Raw genomic sequence first — 27,273 nt, 5'->3', positions numbered from 1 at the left:
ATGGTATCTCACTCGCAACAATTTCAAGCAAGTAAAAGGCTTAAAGTGACTTCAAAGCAATAAACTTTTGGTCAACCTCAACTAGGTTCAAGCTCAGGGGGGCACTCAGGTACACTAATGTCTTCTCAGCAATTTCCTGCACCACGAATCCCATGCCTTCAAGAAACACGGCTTTTTAGAAGTCCTCTTCGTTCTTCTCGTTGGGAGCTTCTTGTTGCAGAACAATTTCCTTGTGAGCCGTCGACTGAGCTCACTAGAGAGCATCACCAAAAGGAGCCAAAGGACAAGAGTGTAGAACCCACACCTACAGGAAAAGCAATAACCCTTCAAACCTCAAAAGAAACAAATATTTGTGGTAATGTTCCTGCAAAACCCAAATATGAGCATGATTGTGCGTTTTGCATTGGGCGTCCTGGGGATCAAAATCAATTGATTGATTCGACAACTTCTTTTTTAATTGCTACGAAACATAAAGGACCTTCAAGTGATGTCAATAAGTTTACTCTTGCTGGGTGCATCGATAAAGTACAAGAGCACAAAGGAAAAAACATAAAGGACCTTCAAGTGATGTCAATAAGTTTACTCTTGTTGGGTGCATCGATAAAGTACAAGAGCACAAAGGAAAAAACAGGACACATTTTCTTGTTCAACATAATGACTCAAGTCTCCTTGCCGTTCTTGTTCTACTGAAAGACTTTGAGATCACTGAAGTGAATCCTATAAGCACAAGAGACTTGATGATTGATGCCATGCAAACACAAGGCTTGGTAAGAATTCAATTTTTATTGTCCTTTTTTATATTTTGTGTTTTAGCTTGAAATATTCAAGGAACTTCATTGTTTATGGTTGTAGACATTTGGGAGAGCCTTCATTGAAGTGATGGAGAGCTTTTTTGGCTCAGAGAAGACATCTTCAAGCGACTACATGGAAGAAGAAGGAGAGGAGGAAGAAGATTCAAGTTCTTCTAGTGATGAAGAGGTTCAAAGGGACATGCCCCCCTCCACAATGATGCAAACCCTTCTACAAGCAAGAAACAAAGCAAAAAGTCAGGTAAACCAAAAGAGTCTAAGTTTCTTCTTGAATCAGAGATTGTTTCATCTGGTCCTGGTGCCCCTTTACCTGATAGAAGAGATTCAATCATGTTATGAGAGAAAGGGTTAAACAAAATAACATGGTAGATCCCTTGCCCATATTTTTGCCCATAAGTGTAATTGAACGTCCACATATGGATCCTTACACAATAAAATGACCCTTAGAGGTTCGTGCAGTTATTCAACAGCATGTTCATAACCTAAAGTTCATAATGAAAAACAATTGAAATGCCATTGTGTTACCTTTGCTTGTTTTGGTGGATAGACAACAGTGTCCTACAAAATACTCTTAGGTAAAGGCCAATGCTGAGTCCTATACATATTGGGTTCTTGGGGGCACTCACTCATTGATTGCAAAGCAAGAGCTTACTGCAGAGTATGAGCATGTGGACACATACAAAATGGCCATGTGCTGGGTGTATGCTAGCTTAACAGATAAGGAGGCAAAGGTTCTTGCCCTTGACCATAAGGACTTTTGTTTTAAGATGTCTTTCATTCAAAAGATAAGAATGAGTGGGTTGATACCATAAAGCATGGTGGAAAAGTCGATGAAAATTTTCAAGTAGCACTTTGTGAAAAGTGTGGCCTTGAAGTGAAAAAGAAAGGTGGTTGTGGAGCAAGTCAAAAGCCTAATACTGAATAGTATGACAACTATTTTCAACTTGCCTTTCGAGATGGAGAAGTTTGGGACTTACAAGAGGACATCTTCAAGCTACATGAGCAGGGAAATCTAAAGGGTCAAAAGCTAAGCAAGTCCCATGCATATTTCAAAGGAAAAGGTGTCTCAAAAGAGGATTCACCAAAGCCCATCCTCGAAGATATGAAAATAGCACCATGGAGACAATTGCAAGGAATACGTGAAAAATCATTGATTATTGCTCTACTCTCACTTGTGAAGGGTGGAAGCATCTCTCTAGAGCAAATGGGAGAAGAATTTGAAAGGTTTGTAATTATAATGATCTGTGTCATAATAATCAATATCTAATTCTCCTAAATGATTTTCTCATATTAAACTGATCATTTAATGTGGGGAAGTGCCAAGGGAGAAAAAGCTAGAATATTGGTTAAGTTAGCAGACCGGCCACAGTAGGGATCCAAAGGAGGGAAAATAGGGATCCAAAGGGGGGGCCATCTGCAAAAGAGCCATGTGAAACAATGGGCCAAAAAGACCCTAAGGTTCAGCCCATTAAGACTTCCAAAATGCTAAGGTTCCAAAATTCAAACGTTGTGTCCAAAGGTCAACCCTAGGAAAAAATTGGATGCTTTGTGTGTGCCCTAAAAGTCTTTCTACATCCCTACATGGGAGGGGGCGAGCCCCAAAGCTAGGGGATGAGAGAGAAAGCCACACACACACACACAGGCTCCCTTTACACAAAGGGAATGAGGGACACATGTCAGCTCCCTAGGCCAGATGCCCACAAGGTGTGCCCAATTCCTATTGGAAGACCCTTGAAGTGGACCAATGAGAATTAAGCTAGAGTAAATCTAGTTTAATTAATTTAAAAACATTTAATAAAAGAAACCAATAAGAATTAAGTGTCCTAGAAGACTATTGGGCAGTCTCCCAAAGGGTCCAATGAGCATTCACGAGCCCCATGGCTTGCTTGATTCCTATTGGCCAGGAGGCAAAGGGGTCCAATGAGAGTTTAGTTTAATTATTTAATTACCTAAAGCTCTCACAAAAGGGGAAAGGGGGACACATGTCAGAAGGCTATCACTTATGCTGCTTAATCCCTATTGGCTTGACCTGGGGAGGTCCAATGAGGCAAAGGCCAGACTTATTTAGCAGCTAGGGCTCGCCCAAGAGAGAGAGGGGGCTGATTTTTGCTTGGCATTGACACACACACTCTCACACTTGACCATGTGTGAAGGGAAAATACTCTATCTCCTCCCAAGCTTTAATGGAGAGCTCATCACCTACTCCAAGCTTGTGAGATAGAAGCCTACATCAACACTCTCTTGGCATGTGGATGCAAATCCAACCAAGAGCCAAGCTTCAATGCATGCTCATCTTCTCTACCAAGCTAATTACTAAGCTAAGCTATGCTAATATGAGTGATTATGTGAGGAGATGTACTTCTTTCTCGTAAGATACTTTTTTTTCCTCTCAATCTACTCTCATACCCTGCTAGCTCTCACCATCTTCGAAGGTGTGTGAGGTCTTGGGTCTGAGAACGGGGATAATTCAAGTTGTGTTTGATTAAGTGTTTTGCTTGGTGTATGAAGCTTCCATCTTCATTGCACTAGCTAGTCTTGAAGGAACACAAAGAATTGTATTGTACAATGTCTCTCTTGATGGGAGAAACCATAATACAAAGCCTTTTGGAGGGGGGACCGGCTCCATGCAAATCCGGTCCTCAACTGTTGTCAATAGCTTAATTGCTCTCTCTTTTGAAAGTATTGCCGATGCTATCTAACTAGGTGTTATGCTTTTTGTTGCTCTCTCCACCCAAGCACTCTTGTAAATCTCATTAGGAATCAACTCTAATGAAATGCCCACTATGTTCATGCTAAATTCCGCTACACAAAAGATTTTAGGCCATTAAATGTTACATTGGTATCAGAGCTCAAGGTTTCTCTTTTCTTGCTCAAGAAGGGAGGTCCTCAAGCTAGCTACAAATGGTTGGTATTATTAATTGCCTGTGAGTAAGTAGAATAGGGATTTTTCAGCCTTTCAGTGCGCCTGCCTTTGTGCAGTTAACGGGGCATCACCGTCGAGAGCTATGGTCTTAATAGTGGAGTCCTACGGGGCTTGCCTACGGCTTAACCACTATTGAGCTATTAGAAGCTTGACAGGAGCCGGTGCTGTTTTGGTGTCGAAAGACCCTCTCTTCTATTCCTTGCAATTAATGGTATTCGAGCCGCGGGTACATTAGCTTGAGTGCTTTTTCTAAAGGGGTAAAGAGGAGTAGCAACTAGGGCTTGAAGTGCCAAAGTACACCTAAAAAGTTTACACCTAAAAGTTGTTAGAATGGCTGACAATATTAAAGAGAGTGAAATTAATGTTGATAACTTTGATTTTGCTCATGAGCAAGCTACTAATGATGCTTCAATGCTTGTTAATTATCTTGTTTCTAGGCTTCAACAAGCCATGGGCAATCCATCTCTCCAAAGTGAAGTGCAACGGCAGCTCCGTGCTCACGGGATTCTCCAAGCTCATCACCATGACGAGAGAACACCTAGGAAGCCTCCTTGTGAGACTACCAAAAGAGGTCTCTCTCCGATTCGGGAAGAAGAAGAGAATCCATATGAAGGGCTCAAGAACTTACTTCTTGATGATGCATCTCCTTCCCAAAGGAGAACTCAAGAGCCTCCACCAAAGGAACGAGAAAGAAGCGAGTCTCCCGCCACCTCGGCGGAGATGGCTCCACGAAGACGGCGGGCTAAACGCTCTCCATCACCACCAAAGCGGAGAAGACCATCACACTCTTCTCCATGCCATAATTCAAAGAGGGATGATAAAAAGCAAGAGAAGAAAAAGGCGAGAAAGAGGACACCCTCTTCTCCATCTTCTTCATCCTCTTCCTCTTATGAAAGCTATGGTGAAGACGACAAAGATCAAGACAAGAAAAAGGCGAGAAAGAGGTCACCCTCTTCTCCACCTTCTTCAAATTCTTCATCTTCTGAAGAAAGTGATGGTGCAACTTTTGAACCATCAAAAAGAAGAGGCCATAGGAAATCCTATGCCGCATGGAAGAGGTCGTCCAAGCTGAAGAAATTCAAAGAGGGAGGGAAGAGCATCTCTTTCCTTACCTATGATGGCACCTTCGGTGCTACAGACAAAGTTTTGGCCTTTATCCAGCAATTCGATGCGGCGTTTGGAGATGAGGGCTTCACGGAGTCCTCTAAGCTACGCCATGTAGCTATGCACTTTCAAAAGTCCGCCAGACAATGGTGGTCTAGCCTACGAGCCAACGGTGAAGCTCCACGAACATGGAAGGCTTTAAGAGCTTCCATTATGAAGCAGTTTTTGGCCACCGATGCCAAAGACAAAGTACTCACCGAATGGCGAAGCTTAAAGCTCTCTCCCAATGAATCCATCCACAAATATGTAGACAAGTTTTGGGACCTACAACTCAAAGCCACTGTCTTCAAAAAGTTGGATTTTGGAGAGCAAAAGCAACAATTTTGTGCGGGCTTAACCGAAGAAATGGCAGAGTATGTCAACTCCCAAAGGCCACGTACCATATCGGCGGTAATACACCATACTATGGTGGCCTTGCGAATCAATTTCCAAACGGGGGGTAAAAGAAATAATAAGCCCCCGGAAAACAAGGGTTCCAATGAGCCTAAGGGGAAGGACAATGTCCAAAAGTCTCCTAAGGGCAATTCCAACAAAGCTAAAGAGAAGGGAGTTTACAAAGGAAAGAATAAACTCTCTCCTGAAGAGCTTGAGCGTTATCGTAAAGATAACCGGTGTTTCAAGTGCGGCGAACAAGGGCATGCGTACCGCGCTTGTCCCCAAAAGAACAACCGCCAAGATCCTCCTAGAGCTTCTTTGGTTGAAATCCAAGAGGAGGAGATTCACCAAACTCACCACAAAGGATCTCCTCTATGCCATGCTTGGGGAAAGGTAAGAGAACATGATGCTTTTATTCTCTTTGACCCTGGTTCTACTCACAATTTTATATCTATGGAGTTAGCCACCAAGCTAGGCATACAATCCTACGAGATGGGAGATATCCTACCCGCAGACAGTGCCTTCAAGGGGCAAGAAGCTTCAGTCACTCCCTTAATCGGGAAATTGAGGCTTCATGTCCAAGGCTATGTGGACAAAGAGGACTTCTTTATCTCTCCTCTCAAGCATGAGGATGTAATCCTAGGGGCACCATGGTTTGACCGTCTGGCTGCCCATGTTAAATTTCCTGAAAGGAGAATCTCCTTTAAGTTCAGGGAAAAGGACATGTATATAGATGCTAGGGAGATGGGTAACACCATCCCCATTGTACATACACCAGCTTTCAACAAGTCAATAAAGAGCTCTATTTCCATGTACATGATTTTTGTTAAAGATTCTCAAAATGAACCTAATGCTTTAGCAAAAGAAAATAAAAGCAACCAAAAGGAATTAGAGTTATCCAATTTTCTCAAGGGGTTTTAAGATGTCTTTATTGACGACATCCCTTGTGAGCTACCTCCTAAACGAGGTAATGACGACCATGCAATTGAACTTCTTCCAGGAAGTTCACCGCCTAACAAACCTCCTTATAGAGTTTCTCAAGCTCAACAAGATGAGATTATGCGGCAAGTGCATGAGTTAATTGAGAAGGGCATGGTTAGGCCTAGCTCATCTCCATTTTGCTCACCTGTGCTATTAGTGCAAAAGAAAGACGGCACATATCGTATGTGTGTCGACTATAGAGCACTAAATAGGATCACTATCAAGAATAGGTTTCCCGTTCCACGGGTAGAAGACCTATTTGATAAGCTACAAGGATCGACCTACTTCAGTAGGATTGACCTAAAAAGTGGCTATCATCAAATAAGGATAGTTGATCAAGACATTGTAAAGACCGCATTTCGTACTACATTTGGTCTTTACGAATACATTGTCATGCCTTTTGGCTTGACTAATGCACCAGCCACATTTAACCGCTTGATGGAAAAGCTGTTCAGACCTCATCGAACCTTCACTGGAGTGTTCTTTGATGATATTATCATCTACTCTAATTCATTAGAGGAACACAAGCAACACCTCCAGGTAATATTTCAAGTTTTAAGAGAGAATAAACTTTATGTTAATCGAAAGAAAAGTGAATTTTTCTTGCAAGAGATTCAATATTTAGGTCACATTATCTCTCAAGATGGAATCCAAATGGATCCATCCAAGTTAGAGGTAATAAAAGGATGGCCTAAACCAAGGAATCTTCATGAACTAAGAAGCTTTATAGGTATGTGTGCATACTATAGACGCTTCATAGAAAAGTTCTCACAAATTGCGGGACCATTACATGACCTAACAAAGAAAAATGTTAGGTATACATGGTCTGCTAAGGAGAACAATGCTTTCGAAAAGCTTATCTCTCAACCTGTGCTTACACTACCGGATCTCTCAAAACCATTTGAGGTCCAATGTGATGCTTGTGGTGATTGCCTTGGGGCTGTTCTACTCCAAGAAGGGCACGCCATAGGCTATGAGAGTCGAAGGCTCGATCCTGTTGAGCAAGCTCTAGGCATATACGAAAAAGAACTCCTTGCAGTTCTACATGCCTTAGACTCATGGAAGCACTATTTATTGGGGACTCCTTTCATTCTGCGAACGGATCACCAAAGTCTTAAGTACTTCATGACGCAGACCAAGCTCTCCGACAAACAAATGAGGTGGGCAAATTTCCTTTCGCAATTTCATTTTCATATTGCTCACATTGCTGGCAAGCATAATCAAGTAGCCGATGCACTCTCAAGACGACCGAGAGTGAATGCGGTTTCCATAGCAACTCACAATGATCTATCTTTAATGATAGATGAGTATGCTATTGATCCCGATTTTAGAGATGTGATTTCAGCCCTTGCATTAGGGAAGAAAGAAGAACCATTTACTTTACAAGATGGTTATCTTCTCTATGGAAATAGACTATGCGTTACTAACTCACTACGTGAGAAAGTAATGTATGAATCTCATGCTCCCCCATATGCGGGGCATAGAGGGATTCAATCTACCCTAAAGGGAATTGAAACATATTTCTATTGGCCTACCATGAAAGTGAACATACATGAGTATGTTTCCAAATGTGTGGTATGTCAAAAGACAAAATTTGATAGAGGAAAGAAACTTGGATTGCTTCAACCCTTGCCAATCCCTAATTCACCGTGGGAGAGCATATCCATGGATTTTATCTTTGGATTGCCTAAGTCTATCCATGGGAATACGGGAATATGGACGATAGTAGACAGGTTCAGTAAACAAGCTCATTTTATACCTGTCAAAAATACTATCAAAGCCCATCAAATGGCAACCCTCTTCATTTCACAAATTTTCAAGTACCATGGCTTGCCAATGTCCATAGTGTCGGATAGAGATCCTAGAATGACCAGTAATTTCTGGAAGGGTCTCTTTGAGAATTTAGGAACAAGGCTAAACTTCTCTTCGGCCTATCATCCACAAACTGATGGCCAAAGTGAAATAGCTAACCTAACCATTCTCGATCTACTAAAAGCCTATGTAACGGAAGTAGATCAAAGATCCCAATGGGAGAAGTGCTTACCCTTAGTGGAGTATGCTTACAATAACACTGTACATACTTCCATGGGAAAAGCACCTTTCGAGGTAATTGAGGGAAGATCAAAAAGTCCCTTGCTACTTAAGGTACATGGGAAGATTTCACTGCAGATGAGTATAGCCGAGACCTACAAGAATCTTTTCAAAAGATTAAGGATGCTATCTCTATCTCACAGCAAAGGCAAAAGGCTGCTGCTGACAAGCACAGAAGAGCCCAAGCCTTTAAAGAAAACGATTGGGTCTTGTTAAAGTTTCCCAAGGCTCGATTAAGGCACACTACGGGCAAGAATCCTACGGGCCACCAAAAGTACTATGCTAAACTAGCAAAAAGGTACTATGGTCCCTTCCAGATTCTTAGGCCAATCAATGAGATGGCCTATCAACTTAAGTTGCCCAATCATTGGCTCATACACAATGCTTTTCATGTGAGCCTCTTAAAGCCTTACAAAGGAGAGCCACCTCAAGAACCAATTATTGAAGACCCACCGGAGATCGAGGACCACGAGGAGGTGCTGCAGCCCGAGTCCATTCTCCGACATGAAGACAAGGTATTAAGAGGCGGTAAGACTATCAGATGATATCTTATTAAGTTTAAGAATTATCCTTTTGAAGATGCTAGATGGATGCAAGGCATACAATTAAAGGATAACCTAAACCTTGTCAATGCTTACAATGCTTCCCAAGAGTAAGCAAATGTACAAAATGTTAAAAATGAACAAAATTTTTTTTGTCTTATAAGACTCTCTTTTTCTTTATTTGTGCACAAAAATGAAGTAGTATGCATGCTTAGATCAAGTTTGCGGAGACGACGTCTCCCGAACACCAAGTAGAGCTTGTCACTCTACTATGGAAGACTGATAGGACTAATGTGCAGACATGCTTGCGGCAGCCTCAGGCTCTCAAGCGCCAAATGGACTAGTCATCCATTATGGAATGATGTCGTAGGGTAACATAGGGATCCTCTACCCGCTAAGAAAAGGACTCATGCATATGCTTTATCTTCTCTACACCATAGTCGAGGACGACTATGATTTCAAGAGAGAGGTAATGTCATAATAATCAATATCTAATTCTCCTAAATGATTTTCTCATATTAAACTCATCATTTAATGTGGGGAAGTGCCAAGGGAGAAAAAGCTAGAATATTGGTTAAGTTAGCAGACCGGCCACAGTAGGGATCCAAAGGAGGGAAAATAGGGATCCAAAGGGGGGGCCATCTGCAAAAGAGCCATGTGAAACAATGGGCCAAAAAGACCCTAAGGTTCAGCCCATTAAGACTTCCAAAATGCTAAGGTTCCAAAATTCAAAGGTTGTGTCCAAAGGTCAACCCTAGGAAAAAATTGGATGCTTTGTGTGTGCCCTAAAAGTCTTTCTACATCCCTACATGGGAGGGGGCGAGCCCCAAAGCTAGGGGATGAGAGAGAAAGCCACACACACACACACAGGCTCCCTTTACACAAAGGGAATGAGGGACACATGTCAGCTCCCTAGGCCAGATGCCCACAAGGTGTGCCCAATTCCTATTGGAAGACCCTTGAAGTGGACCAATGAGAATTAAGCTAGAGTAAATCTAGTTTAATTAATTTAAAAACATTTAATAAAAGAAACCAATAAGAATTAAGTGTCCTAGAAGACTATTGGGCAGTCTCCCAAAGGGTCCAATGAGCATTCAGGAGCCCCATGGCTTGCCTGATTCCTATTGGCCAGGAGGCAAAGGGGTCCAATGAGAGTTTAGTTTAATTATTTAATTACCTAAAGCTCTCACAAAAGGGGAAAGGGGGACACATGTCAGAAGGCTATCACTTATGCTGCTTAATCCCTATTGGCTTGACCTGGGGAGGTCCAATGAGGCAAAGGCCAGACTTATTTAGCAGCTAGGGCTCGCCCAAGAGAGAGAGGGGGCTGATTTTTGCTTGGCATTGACACACACACTCTCACACTTGACCATGTGTGAAGGGAAAATACTCTATCTCCTCCCAAGCTTTAATGGAGAGCTCATCACCTACTCCAAGCTTGTGAGATAGAAGCCTACATCAACACTCTCTTGGCATGTGGATGCAAATCCAACCAAGAGCCAAGCTTCAATGCATGCTCATCTTCTCTACCAAGCTAATTACTAAGCTAAGCTATGCTAATATGAGTGATTATGTGAGGAGATGTACTTCTTTCTCGTAAGATACTTTTTTTTCCTCTCAATCTACTCTCATACCCTGCTAGCTCTCACCATCTTCGAAGGTGTGTGAGGTCTTGGGTCTGAGAACGGGGATAATTCAAGTTGTGTTTGATTAAGTGTTTTGCTTGGTGTATGAAGCTTCCATCTTCATTGCACTAGCTAGTCTTGAAGGAACACAAAGAATTGTATTGTACAATGTCTCTCTTGATGGGAGAAACCATAATACAAAGCCTTTTGGAGGGGGGACCGGCTCCATGCAAATCCGGTCCTCAACTGTTGTCAATAGCTTAATTGCTCTCTCTTTTGAAAGTATTGTCGATGCTATCTAACTAGGTGTTATGCTTTTTGTTGCTCTCTCCACCCAAGCACTCTTGTAAATCTCATTAGGAATCAACTCTAATGAAATGCCCACTATGTTCATGCTAAATTCCGCTACACAAAAGATTTTAGGCCATTAAATGTTACAATCTGTAATATTCATTGATGTTTTTCTTTTTATCATGAATAATATTTCTCTTTGTCTATCATCAGGCAAAATACCATGTTGCACATGCAAAGAATAATGATTGAAAAATTGAATTGCTCTAATTGGGACGAGGTGGTGCAGTACCATCCAAACTCAAGCAAACCCCATGTGTTGGAGAAGTACATGTTGCTATTTTCTAACACGGTGAGTTGTTCCCCTTGGTTATAATTTCTTGTTATTTAAACCATGTGTAAAATACCTTGGTATTTGGCCAAAAATGACTTTGAATATCTTCTAGTATTGCTTTTAATTATTTTGGAATCTTGTGATAGCCTTCTTACATTACATTTATATGGCTTTGGATTCCAGAATCCTAAGGTGACCCTTTAGTTTTTAAAATCTTAAATCAATGTCCTATTTGCTGGTTTTGGGTTTGGTTTCGAATCCCAAGAAAACCATTTGGATTCTGAAATCCAAAGTTCAAGTCTTTTTATTTTGCATGTGGCTGGATTCTAGAATCCCATGGATTATTTAACTTGTGATTTGTTTCATGGGTTTTAAAGCTTATTCTTTGAGGATTCTACAATCCACTTACAAATTATGAAATCAACTCTAGTTAGAGTTCAAATTTATCTTTTTTTAATTAAGTCTTTTCCTTTTCTCTTATATCTTTGTTGTGTATTCTAGAACAAATATCCACGGGTTGCCATCAAGCAGATCCCTCTCGACTTTGAACAGTTCTTGTCATGGTGTCGTCTTCAGAGGCGAAGGAGACAACAACCCCAAATCTTTGAAATCACTCCTGGTCTCTCACTTTATATTCCGGATAATGTAGATGAGTCTCCATCTCATTGGTGTGTTCATGAATGTCATGTCTAGGGACTTGCTACGCGCAGTGTGCGAGCCGCAAAGGCTCCTAGCACACAGTCATACAACAGAAAAGCTCACAAGGAAGAATGGTGTGTCACTCACCCTCCTGCGTAGTTGCGAATGAAGGATTCCCGCGCCGCGAAGAAGAGGGAGACGCCGCTACGCCGCGCTCAACCGCCTCGTCGCCGTCATGCCGCCGCAATGCTCGATCACACACACACTCTCACACTCTCTCTCTCTCTCTCTCTCTCTCTCTCTCACACACACACACACACACACACACACACACATACACACACACACACACACACACACACACACACACACACACAAGGAGATGGTGAAGGAGAAGGTGGAGATGGAGCAAGAGCGGCTTCTATTGCACAATGAGAGAATGAGTAAAAATTAGGTTTAGTGGCTTTTATATGAGCTCACCCCATTCACACTTGGGCGCCCATACTTAGCCAACTAACTCCTTGAATATTCCAGTTAGAGTGCGCCTGTCATCGGCGATCACCCTTACCCTGTTCCTATTGGTCCAACAAGCCCGGTACCTGACTCTAAATAATACAACGTTTATAGATCATAGGGTGTCCGTGTGCCGTGAGGGTTAACATGCCCCCCTTCCTGATGTAGATTCCATCCTCGAAAGCTATCCAGTTGAAGCTCTTTCGTCGAGATGGAAGAGCAGTCGACATGGATGTGCGTAGCCTTCTTCAATCACTGCAAAATCAAACAACATTGCCACAGTAATTGCATTTTCATATACAATTAAAAATCATATGAAATAGACAGACAAATTGATTGGTAACAGAATTTTAGACAATTTGTCAGCAATAAACATTAAATTGCAATATAATCAAATGCATAAACAGATGTAAAGGTAAAAAATTAAACAAGTCCGAGGTCGCTAATTTAACGGTCAAAAGGCACTAGAGCTCGACTATTAATATCATGGGTAACTTCTCAATTTTCTCTGGTCAATTAAGTTGTTTAATCGCGAGAGCCAAGTATTTGATGTTCGAGGGCTGACTAGAGGCTATACCTAGAAGACCTTGTAGTTAAGCTACGATAAAAGGAATTTCTCATGAAATCATTGCCTGTCTGATTACCTTTTCTTTGTCCCCCCAAAGTCTTTTCACATTGATTCAATTTTGATGTGTGTGCTTATTTTGTATGCCTTGGGTTTTTTGCTTTTCAAGGAAAAGAGCCCACACTGGGAACCTCTAGGGCTCTAGTACCATAGGCGATACATGTGAGTGAAGTACCAATTTAAGCAGGGATTTCTCTTCCAGCTTAAAATTTTACATTGTGGCACTTTGATTTTTTGTTTGTTCATTTTCAGCATTTTAATTTTGTAACTTTGGGGGGTCATATAACACTGTTACCCTCCCTAGGCTCATCACATTAGTAAACTCCCTTTATAATACTGAAGCTAAAGGTCAATAGGGTTAAGCCCACTAGAAAGCCCTAGTACATTTCACACAATGCTGCCTAAATCGGATTAAGAACCTAAGTAACCATTGCTTATTAGGAAGGAATTCCCCATGGTATTAAGAGAAGATTTCTAATACCTAGCTTGGTCAAACTAGCTTAGTCGGACTGCTTGATTTTTAAACCTAGACAAGTGATTATGACAAAACATTACATTGAATTAAATGTTTGATACTAAGCAAATGCGCTGAATATTATGCTACCAATCACAATCAAAGCAGACAAACATGGATGCAAAAAGATAAGGGCAATGCTAATGGACATAAAACACCTGTTTGTGTTGATGGTCGCGCTTGATTTGAAGTGTGAACGAGAGAAAGGTTCCATGAAGGTCCAAATCCTATCAATAACAACACGCTCCTGTACACACTAGGAAACAAAAGGAATACCTCCAGGAGTCACATTAGTGGGAAAAGGTACCAACACTTATTGAACACAACAAAAAACATAAGGAACCCTAACGTAATTATTTGCACTCCCCCTAAAGAGTCAAGGTAATAGGATATTGTAGAGGTTGGGGGGAAACCCTAAGGCTAAACCCCTATCCTCGTCGTCGAGATAAACAAAGTCATCATCCATGAGACCATATGTGCCATCCGTGTAGTCATGTAAATTTTCTTCTTCGTCATAGGTGCCCATGTTTACTAAGAAGGTCACTAGACGCCTATAGTCATCTTGGTCAAAAGGGTAGGCTTGTGCAATGGGAGAAACGCTCTCTACTAAGTATGGATCAGACGTGGTCAAGAGACGTATCAGCCATTCTAACTCCTCAAAGTTCCTCTCACATGCTAGCGTACCTATCAAATCCCATTCACATGCAAGCACTGGAAAGACCATGTGAAACATTTGTGAAAAGTAACGAGGGTACCTCTCACCCAAGGCAGGAGTGGATGACTCTAGCGTACTAGCCATATCTGTACACGCAAATAGATGATGGTTAGAGTGCAAATATTACAAGGGTCGTGTTCTTGTGCATAATTTGTTTTTATTATTTTGTGTTATGGCTCTTGCTCTTTTACTTTTTTATCTTGTTTTTGTGAGTATAAGGCTTTATATATACATTCCCTAAGATTGGAGATTGAGAGGTCAGGGAGGAAGGTTGAGAGGGAAGCAAGTGAATGACGGATGTCAGCAAACACTCCCCCCTTCCTTGGGTAGATCATACCTTTTGGAATGATGTCGTCACCTTTTGAAACCAAGTGTTCCAAGTTGTTATGGGTAAAGGCTTTAACCAATAGTTTTCGATCACCCTATGTGTTTCATCTAGTTGCAAGGGTGGTAAGGTACTCTCCCATGATTTTATTTGCAACATTGTTGGAGGTGGTGAATCTACAACGGGAGGTGCAAACTCTTTCTTGCTTGTATGGATATGTACAATGTTAGGTGGAGGTTGTGTCGAAGCTTCTATTTCCATATAGGAACTACATGAAGAGCAAGAAGCTTCATTTGCTTTTCCTGTTCCTGAGCTAGGTGGAACAAATCGTTCTTTCTTTGGTACCCAAACTAGCTCTGGAGCAGGTGTGTCACAATCCATGATTTTTTCCTTTCCACGATTTTCAATTTGTTTTGGAGCCACAGGATTGGGTTTACATGGTCCAGGTGACAGGTAAGAGTACAATTTACGTTTGGGCACCCAGATTTGATCATTTCCTTTATAGTATCCTTGGGCTTTTAATAGTCGTTTAGGAATCCAACGCCACATTTTCTTACATTTCTTGGAGCGAGTGGGACGTTTCTTACGAGGCTTCCTTTTTTTAGCATCAGCCATGGTTACTAAAGAAGCTTTAGGGACCCACTTGTATGCTTTCTTTGTTATATTAGGATGGTTCTTGTGTGTCTCAAGCTTTCTTTCAACTACATCAGTTGAAGATCTATAGAGTTGGGCTATGGGGACGTATGGTTCAACCTCCTGGACATGCAATGTGTTGGGTTTTATTTCCTTAGGCAATATCTCAGGGACTATGGCTTGAGTGGTAGGGATAAGAGTTGGTTTTTGCGTTGTGACACCCCCAGTCCCCCAATCAATAGTGCATTTGGTGGCTATCATCCACGTGCGTCCGAGGTTTATATTACCCTCCATAGTTCCAGTAGGCATGACCAAAAAGTCTTGAACTACAATTCCATTGTCATAACTGACAGAAGTGTGCCAGATTCCAAAAACCGTAGTTTTTTTCTTGTTGACACCCTTGACTTGGATAATACTCTCAGATAGAGGTGGCTTCCCTAACTGACACCACACCCCATAGGATAGCAGATTATAATTAGCACCCGTGTCCAATAAGGCGTTATATAGCACTTTTCCATAGGCACTATTTAACTCAATAGGGTATCGTAGAGGTGTGTCAGAGTCCAACCAATCCTCTTCGATTTCCACGTGGAATGCATTTGTGACTCCAAGGTTAGCCTCTCGTTTTTGTCTTATACGTTGTTGTCGCTCCTTAGCCTCAGCTTGAGCTTGTATCTTCTTTAACTCGGTTTGTGCTTTGGCGGCCTTCTTTTGATGAATGGCCCGTAGTTCTTCTTGGCTTAAAGGATCATAATATCTTTTGAATTTACTCCCATTGAGGAATCCAATGGTTTCAACTCCATCAAGAGTTTCCACACGAAGGGTACCTTGTGGGGTAATTTCACATACTCTATATGGTCCTTTACCAGCATATTTCAACTTTTTCTTCTCTTTACGTCTCCATACATAAGGACTTTATCACCAACTTTGATGTCCTTGTCCTTCACATGGCGATCAAACCACTTCTTTCTCCTATCCTTTTCCACAAGAGCATTTTGCACAGCCAACTGTCTCTCTTCGTCTAGTTTTTCTAAGATATACAAACACTCGGTTAAGGGGTTACCATTCCATCCTTCTTGCGAAGCTACCCTAAGACTAGGAATGACAAACTCCCAAGGCATAACCGCTTCTTGGCCGTATACCATTTTGAATGGCGTACAATTAATAGCCACTTTATAAGCAGTACGATAAGCCCATAGAGCAGATGTCAACTTCAAATCCCAATCAGTGCGATGAGCTTCTACCGTCTTGGTTAAAATAGAGATTAGAGTCTTGTTGGTGCTCTCGGCTTGTCCATTAGCTTGCGGGTAATAAGGTGTAGACTTATGGTGGGATATCATAAAGGTCGTGGTAAGCTCTCTTATTACCTCATTTATAAAATGGGTATCATTATCACTAACAATTTCAAAAGGGCAACCAAATCTTGTGATAATGTTCTCAAAAAGAAACTTAGCTGTTGTCCTCGCGTCAGCTTTTTGTGAAGCCTTAGCTTCAACCCACTTTGTTACATAGTCCATAGCAACTAGAATATATCGAGATTGAGTGTTGCGAGCTGCGGGACTAATTGGACCTACAAAGTCTAAGCCCCATTTTTCAAATGGTTGGGTTACTTTAATAGGATGTAAGGGCATTCTGTCTTTGCGCTGTGTGGTCTTGTAACGTTGGCACTCATCACACCCTTTTGTAAAAAGTGATGCATCCTTAAAAAAAGTTGGCCACCAATAGCCTGATTGCAGCGCCTTTCTAGCAGTCAGGTCTCCTGAAAAATGTCCTCCTGCTATGCCCATATGTGCTTCTTGCAAGATATACAAATATTCATCCTCGCGGGCACAACGCCTAAGAATATCGTCCTTGCCTAGTCTATACAGAGTTCCGGCAATCAAACAATAGGGTTCACATTCTTTTACTAGCCTTCGAGCGATATCCTTACGAAGTTCCTTGGGTGGAAAACCATTAACTAAAAAGTTAACAATGTTCTCACTCCATTCAGGCATAGTCTCAACTATGAATAGGGAAGTATCGGGTAATTCATCATCAACTCCTGTAGGGGCTTCACCATTGGGTATGCGAGACAAATGATCAGCCATGACATGCCTTTTATCGTGTTTCACTACAATCGTGAAATCAAACTCCATAAGAATTAACAACCATCGTGTGATTCTTCCTGTGGAGCATGGCTTGTTTACCAGATACAACAACGCTTGATGATCCACATAAAATACAAACTTGTTTGCCAGAAGGTAGTAGCGAAATTTCTTTACTGCATAAACCATTGCTAAACCTTCTCGCTCTGTAGTGGTGTAGTTCCTTTCAGCATCGTTCAATTGACGGCCTGCAAAGCTAATGGGATAGTCCAATTTATGTTCTCTTGGTTGAGTGAGAACACACCCAATAGCAAAGTTTGATGCATCAATATGCACATGGAAAATGACATCCCAGTTAGGTGTCCTTAAAATCGGAGCACTTGCTAGTGTTTTCTTCAATTGTTCATAGGCCTGGTCACACTCTTCAGTCCATTTAAATTCAATGAGAAGCTTGTACAAAGGACGTGCTATCTCAGCGAAAAATAAAATAAACCATCGATAATAACCCACGTGTCCCATGAACCTTTGAACTCCCTTGTAATTGGTTGGTGGTGGTAACTCTAGAAGCACTTTAATTTTGCTCTCATCGGTTGAGATACCATTTTTAGATACTATATGCCCTAAAATAACTCCATGCTTGACCCAAAATTGGCATTTGAACAGGTTCAATGAGATACGATATAACCTACACTTTTCAAACACCTTCAGCAAACATGATAGATGTTCTTTCCAAGAAGAGTAAACACAAAGTTCGTCTAAGAAAGCTTCACAAAACTCTCTCAAATATTCTTTAAAAGCAGTGTTTATTAATCGTTGGAATGTAGCGGGGGCATTTGTTAAGACAAAAGCCATCACACGAAATGCAAACACGCCAAATTCTGTGATGAAGGCAGTTTTAGCTTGGTCCTCTAGCGCTATCGTGATTTGGTTGTAGCCTGAGTACCCATCTAGAAATCTATAAGCTTCCTTGCCTGCAACTCTTTCGAGTACATGTTCGGAATATGGTAGGGGGTAATGGTCTCTTCTAGTAGCTGCATTAACTTTTTTGAGGTCCACGCACACCCTGAGTTTCCCATTCTTTTTTGGCACGATAACTATTGGAGACACCCATTCAGAGTGTTCAATAGGATATATGAACCCACATTTGATAAGCTTTTCTAGTTCTTCTTGAATGATCTTTGCGTACTTAGGATTCATCGGGTAGGGTCTTTGTTGTACGGGCTTCGCAGTGCTAATTATAGGGATTGTATGTTGGACCACAGAAGGTGGAACACCTTTCATATCATGGTATGTCCAAGCGAATATGTCCTTGAATTCCTTGAGAAGCTCTTTGAGGACCGCCTCTTCAACTTTTGTGAGGTCTTGGGCAATAAAAACAGGTTTTGATTCTTCACCGGGGTCGGCTAATTCTATTTCTTTAACTATTGCTGGACCATTATAGATTCCATTATTCCCATCGATAGGTATTCTTTGGGCTTTTGTGTACACAACCTTTGCTTCCCCTGTGGTGTAAGATTTGAAATGTTTTGGTGCAGGATGCAAGTCTGTGGATTCTGGTTGTGCTTTGGTCTGTGCTTCTATTTCTGCTTTCTTGTGTTGTCGAGCTAACTCTTGGTTTTGACGCCTCCTTGCAGTGCGACTCAACTTTGGCTTGTCTATGATCTCTAATTGGGCTATGTCATTGGGTCGTGGTCTACACCACATAACATTTGGAGATATTCACCCCAATCGTCTACCAATTTTCGATGAGCATCACATGATCCTATATAACTGAGCCATTCTGCTGAGGATCTCTTATTTTTTATCCTAGCATGTACATTGGCTCGATATCGACGCCTCTTAAAGTTTTTCTTTTTCTTATTTGAGACCTGCTTTTGATTTGCATTTAGATCTGGCTCACTAAAGGAGTCCTCGTTGGTGTCCTCTTCACTCTCGGAGGAGCTATCATCGGTTGATGTGCTCGGTCCTTCCGAATGTTTTGAATCTGAACTTGCTCCACTCTCTAATTCATGAGATTCAGAATCCGTTTCACTCTGGGAGTCAGTGTCTGAGTCGTGTTGGTCAAAGTCTTCTATTGAGCTATCGGTGTCACTGTCAGATTGGTCTACAATTGCCTTGCCCTTAGAAGATGCATGTATGGCACTTATCATGTTCAGAGGTGCAATTTGTGGTACCTCTTCCCCCTCTGGTGTGACCCAAGTGGTTCCTCTATTTCCCCAGGTATCTATGGTTGCAGCTAGGTGTACCCAGTCTACGTTGTCTGATTCCGTCTTACCCGGTAACACATCCATGTAAGGAGAATCTTGGCCAATGTCTGTATCCTTCTTACAAGTGTAACAATATTGTAGTGGGGCCGAGTGAACTGTGGTGTCAGAGCAATGATCAATAATGGTTTTACTCCCTAAGGGGTGTACCTTACCAGTCACCAAATCCACTCTAAGGACAGAGTCTTGGAATTGCAAATAGACATGATTTTTAGACCAATCATGAACCATTTGTGCTTCCCTCATGAATGGTCGTCCTAAAATCATTTCATGACATAAGGTGTTTAGAGAAATCCATTACAATGAACGTATGTCGTACCTTGTGTCCTAGAACTTTGATCTTAAGATCCTTGAGCATCCCCATAGGTTTGGCTATGGTACCATTTGCCATCTTTACCACAATGTTAGTAACACTGAGGCGGGGTTTTCCCATGGATTCCCAACAATCTTTTGTAACGATGCTAACTCCCACATCACCATCAAGAATTCCCTTTATAGTTAATCCCTTGGTAGTGATGGGTAGGGTCGCATTAGACTCGTCGCCTTCAAAATACTGCCCTAATTCGTTAATGGGTACCTCGATCACAGACTCGTGTCCATGTAAATCAAGTGATTGCACATGATTTTCCTCATCAATCATAATCGAGTCATGCCTATTTGGTTGCGCAAACTGCGGTAATCCCGTTTGTAGCTCTCCGTTAAGGAATGCTCGAAGTGCAAAGAATAAATCACGATCTCCATACAGCTTTGCTATGATCGTGGTTCGGACCTCAGAAGACATGAAGTCCACTAGTTTGGCAACATTCATTGGCATTTTGCAGGGTGTAGGTCCTTGACTAGGAACTGGTGAGGATGGAATCTCATATTCCTCAATGGGATTAGGTATTCCTTTGTTAAACATCCTTTCCAACAAGAAAGGTGTATGCTCACTTTCTGATGTCCCGCCCTCACTCCCTTCTTGGATGATACTAGGTATGGCTAACGGTCTATTGTTCATGTGGGGTGGATGAACTTGAGTGGGAAACATTGTGTCATGAATTTTGACATGCATGGGTTCTGGTTCTAGTTTCCTTTGAGTCTCCTCCACTAAACGTCTTAGATGTTTCACCTGCTCAATCTCGTCTACTGGGTTTGGGTACATCCCAATCTTCTTTTTATGATTCTTCCCTTTTTGCCCCTGCAGTTTATCTTGGGGGTCTTGGATTGGATTTGGAAACACTTGTGGTGTTTTCAGAGGCTCTTTATGGTTTTCTCTTATTCGGTTTTCATTTGGTTCCATGTTACGGTTTTCTTTGTCGGTCTTTCCCTTTGTGGTATTGGTTCTAGTCTCCATTGTCTCAATTGAATCTGAATCATCCTTGAGGTCATTCATATACACGGGGTCATCTCCTGTTCCTATGTTTGTTTTGGAACTTGGCTTTGAATTTCCCGTATTCTGCGACCTCTTCCTTCGTGTCTTCTTTTTCTTTGCTTGGATAACTGACGCGGTATCTCTCTCTTCGAGGATATGGCCTGGCCCTTGAAGCATGGACCGTGTAATCGCATAAGCGGGTGCGACGGGTGGTATTGGCGATGTCACACTAGCAATTTCGACCAAATTTAGGGGTGTGATTTTAGGCACATTTGGGTTATAGGGGCATTGGGAAATCAAGTGATCTATGCCACAACGATTACATGTGAGTATTGGCATTGCAGACGTGCTCCCTTGATTCATTTGCATCTGTGCAGCATTCTTTTGCAGCCTAATAGGGCACTCCGTTGCCCGATGTGGTCCACCACACTCATAGCATTGAAGAGGTGGCCTCCTAGCCTGGGTGTTGATATTTTGACCTCTGGATGCGAGAGCAGCAGCTTGATAAACCGGCTTGACTTGCCCCCAACAATCTTCCATGTAGTATATAGGACACTCTTCCAATATATCAAGTCCGTAGGTAATACTAGTGTCTATTTCCTCCTCACAGCCATCTGTATAAGCATTAGATGGCTCACAACCCACTTGGTTCATAGGGGCGACTCTTGGATGCGGGGGCTACGGTCCTGGCACAGGAGGTGGTAGCGGTGTAGCTTGTACAACATTTTGAGATGTAGGGACCATGTGTTGCGGTAGTTGCTCAACAGGTGGAGCATGCATCAATACAGGAGCTCGATGCGCATCCGTCCAGGCTACAGGTGGTCTATTTGCCATCATACGTTTGATCATTAAACAATCCTTAGCTTGGTGACCATACCTACCACATGCGTTGCAAGTTCCATTAACTTTTATTCTAAACGTAGGGCACTCACTAGTGCTATTTGGACCTAAGCAAATGGAACACCATTGTTGCTCCCTTCTTGGATACATGTGACTATTTTGAGGGGGTCGATTATCCTTAAGAGACTCTTGGATTGCCTTGGTGAGGTCTGTCAAGAATGTCTCAAATACCTTTGGCTCATTGGTAATGGGCTTTGCAGTCATGGGTTCATACTCAATGGCTTGTGAGCTAGTGGATCTCGTGTCAGTAGACACCCTCATACCTGCTATCATCAAGTTGTCCTCTAATTGGATTGCATTGGCAGTGACATCTTCCCAGGTTGTGATACCTCTAATCACTAGTCCATTATAGATTCCTTCATTCCTCAACCCTCGAATGAATCGATCAAGCAGTTGGTTATTGTTGAAGAGCTCATTTATAGGGAAGTGAGAGTTTAAGTGCTTTAGACGACTAATGAAGTCCCTTACTGACTCTCCTTCCTTACGTTCGGCCTTCTGTAGTTGAGATGCTACACCCCAAAGCACACCTTCTCGTATGTTCTCCTTTAGAAACAACCTTCGAAGGGTAGGGTAGATTGTTTTCTCGTCCACCCTTAGGGTTCTATACCAATCTCCAACCTTCCCACTTAATGTCAAGCTTAAGGCATTGCACTTATGTAGTTCGTTGCGTTCCCCTAAGGAATCACATACTTGTTCAAACACTTCAATGTGTTTTCTAGCATCTTCGTCCCCATTGAATTTTTGCGTGAGTTTGGCAATTTGTACTGCCTTACTTCTAGGCTCTCTATCAGATGCATGACGCATATTTTCCGCGATAGATCGACCTATGGTTTGAGCAAACGCTGCCAAGTCACCTATGTGAGGAGGCAGGGCCGGTGGAGGTACTCTCGGAATCATATGTGGGAGAGGGACGGGTACCGGTCTTGGCATATGTGTGGATGATGCAGGATATGGAACATAACCGGGCATAGGTCCACTCGGATACGGGCTAGGGAGCGGCACTCGAGGAGTATAAACAAGTGGTACAATTGGAGGTGTGGGGGCCATGTGTGCATAAGGGGCTAGAGGCACATACGGTCGAGGCCCCATATTAGGTACTACGACACTAGGTAGTGGCACTACGCTAACCGTAGATGTCATCGGTACATTCTCTGTCAGGCCTATCCCTGGAGTGAGCACTATGTTTTCCTTAATAGAGGGTTGAGCCAAGTTAGGGAAGCTAAAGTTGTCGCTCGGAGGCTCAGATTGCATAGAGACCCCATGTGAAATGACGTAAGATGGGTCCATGGGACTCATTAGAGGAGTCTCCATTTGTGATAGAGTAGGCTGTTGAGCCTTGCTCGTATCCAGAAATCTCATGGGGCCAATTGAGAGTATATTTACCTCTCGGTTTTGCCTTTCTGATTGAATAATGCCATGGATAACATTACAGATCATTTTCTGTTGATCTTCGATGCTCGTGGCACTAGAGGTGGATTGTACAATCTCTATCCATCCTACATGGTAGGCGTGGCCAGAGTGTAGATCCGTCAACACCTCAGTGTGGAGGTCGTATGTCCAATGATCATTAATGAACAATCCTTCTAGAGTCGACGTGTTAACGGTTTCTTGTGAGGTAGAAGCAATGTTGCTCCCCGTGGTTTTACTTGTCACCAACGGTACTCTAGAGGGAACTTCTGAAGGAGGCAGCTCAACAGGGCCTTCTTGGTAAGAAGTTGGCAGGATATCCACATGGACACTCTTTGGGGGTGTGGGGTCCACGTGCGATGTGAAAGGAGAGTCCACTTCCCCACCCCCTTCGTGTGCTTCATTTGCATCAGGTTTCGAGCGAGTAGCTCTACCTAATGTTTCCAAGAAACGGCTAAACATACTAGTACTAGGCTGTGGAGCTTCGGGAGGTGCATGGCCTTCTCTCTCAGTGTTTTGGGTAGGGTATGCTTCCATGATTTCTGAGTCGGAGGAGGAATCACTAGCGGCTATTTTAGGGTCTTGGGTGGTGCTACCTTGTGTCCCCGCTGAGGGTCTAGAGCCTATCGTGGATGGGTAATGGGTGTCCGTATGAACAGAGGCACCCTCAATATGCTCGTGTTCTAGCACCCGCCCAGAGCGTAAGTGCATGTGCTTTTGATACCCTAAGGTGTCAAAAAGCTGCTCTAGGAGGCCTTGTGACTAGTTTTTTGCGTGTTTTTTGTTTGTTTTTTTGCTAGATTTTTTAGAGCGTGTCGTGGAATGGGCCGTGTGATAGCTCGAAACGAGCGTATCGCTAGGAGGGACGCGCTGTGCTTTACAGCCCACCGTTTGGTTCTATTTTTCTCCAGAAAATCCCAAAACAGTCTTTTCCTAGCTGGGGAACTAGGCTCCAAATAGCAAGTCCTAGTGTGCAATGAAGGAGAGGAGAGTGTAGGACTTATCCCACATTCCTCACTCCCTCCTTGTGAGTCTAGCCTATATATATAGGAGTGAGACTACCCTATATCATGAGACAGAGCCTGGGCATGGGCCTGGGATTGGGATTGGGATTGGGATTGGGATTGGATCAAATGATCCCGATCCCGATCTCACTTTTATACAAACCAACCCGTCCGTTTTTATAACCTCCCCCTCACTCACGTATATATATATATATATTTTTTAAATTTTTTAATTTTTTTAACAATTTTTTATTATTTTTAAATATTATTTGGTACGCGTTTTGGTGCGCGTTGACCTCACCTAACTATTTACTGTCTCACCTACCTACTGACCTGCTAATCAGTGGTTCACCTAATTACTAACCTACTTAATTAACTAACTGTGCACAAACCAGAAAACACAGAAAATTGAAACTTGACAAAACTGTGCAGTGCAAACCAGAAAACGCAGAAATGCAAGAAATGCTAACTATGTAAGCTGAAATCTGAGCTTAATAGAACTAGCAAAACAGAGCTTAACAGAACACAGAAAACTTGAATGCACTCAACAACATTGTGTCTTTCTCTACTGTTTTTGCATAACAACAATAATCAAACTTAAGCCGCGCCTTTCCTACATAAAAAATAGCTTCAATACAATTTACAGGTCGCCATTGGAGCTTCATGCGCAGCAGCTCCCCGGCAGCGGCACCAAAAATTTCATGTCTAGGGACTTGCTACGCGCCGTGTGCGAGCCACAAAGGCTCCTAGCACACAGTCATACAACAGACAAGCTCACAAGGAAGAATGGTGTGTCACTCACCTTCCTGCGTAGTTGCGAATGAAAGATTCCCGCGCCGCGAAGAAGAGGGAGACGCCACTACGCCGCGCTCAACCGCCTTGCCGCCGTCGTGCCGCCGCAACGCTCGATCACACACACACACTCACACTCTCTCTCTCTCTCCCCGGCAGCGGCACCAAAAATGTCATGTCTAGGGACTTGCTACGCGCCGTGTGCGAGCCACAAAGGCTCCTAGCACACAGTCATACAACAGACAAGCTCACAAGGAAGAATGGTGTGTCACTCACCTTCCTACGTAGTTGCGAATGAAGGATTCCCGCGCCGCGAAGAAGAGGGAGACGCCGCTACGCCGCGCTCAACCGCCTCGCCGCCGTCGTGCCGCCGCAACGCTCGATCACACACACACTCTCACACTCTCTCTCTCTCCCCGGCAGCGGCGCCAAAAATGTCATGTCTAGGGACTTGCTACGTGCCGTGTGCGAGCCACAAAGGCTCCTAGCACACAGTCATACAACAGACAAGCTCACAAGGAAGAATGGTGTGTCACTCACCTTCCTACGTAGTTGCGAATGAAGGATTCCCGCGCCGCGAAGAAGAGGGAGACGCCGCTACGCTGCGCTCAACCGCCTCGCCGCCGTAACGCTCAATCACTCTCTCTCTCTCTCTCTCTCTCTCTCTCTCTCTCTCTCTCTCTCTCTCTCTCTCTCTCTCTCTCACACACACACACACACACACACACACACACGTACACACACACACAAGGAGATGGTGGAGATGGAGCAAGAGCGGCTCCAATTGCACAATGAGAGAATGAGTAAAAATCAGGTTTAGTGGCTTTTATATGAGCTCACCCCATTCACACTTGGGCGCCCATACTTAGCCAACTAACTCCTTGAATATTCCAGTTAGAGTGCGCCTGTCATCGGCGATCACCCTTACCCTGTTCCTATTGGTCCGACAAGCCCGGTACCTGACTCTAAATAATACAACGTTTATAGATCATAGGGTGTCCGTGTGCCGTGAGGGTTAACAATGAAGTCAGGCTTGATGAAATGAGCACATTTGTTACCCCACGGTCTTACACAACTAGCCATTGCAGATGCTCTTTATGGTTTTAGTGACCCAAACTCTGTCAATGATGATGTAAAGTATGGAGTATCTGCCTATAAAAAATTTATAGAGGCTTTTGGAAAAATAACTACTTGTGACTCTTGGTCACTAGTATTTTTCCATGCCCATGATCAAATTACTAGAGTGCAAAAATCTTTCAGTGACTCAAACATGACATGTCAAATGCTAACATGGTAAGTGAAACCTTTGAAGTTTTATACTAGTAGTAAGGTGTTATTTTCTGCTTTCTTCTTACAATTAAGCTATTTTTCTGCAGGATAAAGCCAAACATTCATGGATATAAGCTTGATCTCCTTTCTTGGGCTTGTGACTTTGCTACCATTGGATTTTACTCATCTCTAGGTGTGCAAAGTAAAGGATCATATAATTTTGGGGTGAAACCAAATTGCACAAATGTTTTTGAACGACCAGGAATCTGCAAAAGTTCAAACATACCGGTGCAGATATAGAAGGAGTCATAAATCCATATCAAAAGCCTCAACTTTTGATGATGGAATTGATTGATTTACTCTCAATGAGAGAAGAATGGGTAATGGACCTCTTTGCGGGGACACGCAATACAACTGTTAGTGCATTTAAGCGAGGCTGAAATGTGGTTGCTATGGAATGTGATCCACTTCAAGATAAATTCATTGAGCAATGAGTCACAAGTCTTAAGGAGTTACCAGATGAGTTCCAAGAGGTGGGAATGAAAAGCATGTCATCTGATCCTCGCTTCTTTGATGCATCTGGAGAGCCACAACCTCCAATTGGTAGTGAGAAAGTTGGGGAGATAGTTGATCTTGTGGATTTTGAACCAGATAATGTAGAGGTTGAGGAACAAGCTAGTGACACTCCTCTTCAAATAACTTCAATGGGAGAGGAGAGAAGGAATGAGGAGGAAGAAGATCTTCCCATTCAAGCATAGTTTTTATGACTTTAAACTCATCGAGCTATGTTTATGTTCAAAAAATTGACATTTTGATGTGAAGATATTTATTTTGATTTGTGTTTTTTACTATTTGCTTAAATTCTCAATGTTTTCAAGTTTATATGGCATGTGATGGAGTTTTATTGTAAGAATAAAGCTTTTTTGAGCTTGCTTGGAGAAAATCCATGCGTGCAAGCCCAATATCTTCACTTTTTTTTTTAATGTTCTTTGTATATCTATTGCTTATGTAGTTCTGAAAGCACCATGTCTGTGAAATTTGATATGTAGAGTGACAATGTTGGTTAAGGACTACATTAAGATTAAAAAGTTTGTTTTTATGGC

The 27,273-nt window shown here is 42.5% G+C and overlaps 1 pseudogene; it reads left to right on the top strand.

Annotated features, from left to right (window-relative positions):
- Positions 1–26,797, top strand: LOC147448698 (uncharacterized; annotated as a pseudogene).
- Positions 26,798–27,273: the final 476 nt, after the last annotated feature.

This window comes from Adiantum capillus-veneris, chromosome 10 (assembly GCF_014529385.1).
Source record: "Adiantum capillus-veneris isolate H3 chromosome 10, ASM1452938v2, whole genome shotgun sequence".
NCBI lineage: Eukaryota > Viridiplantae > Streptophyta > Polypodiopsida > Polypodiales > Pteridaceae > Adiantum > Adiantum capillus-veneris.
Note: the sequence above shows the minus strand (reverse complement) of the source record. Positions and strands in the feature narration are given on the sequence as shown.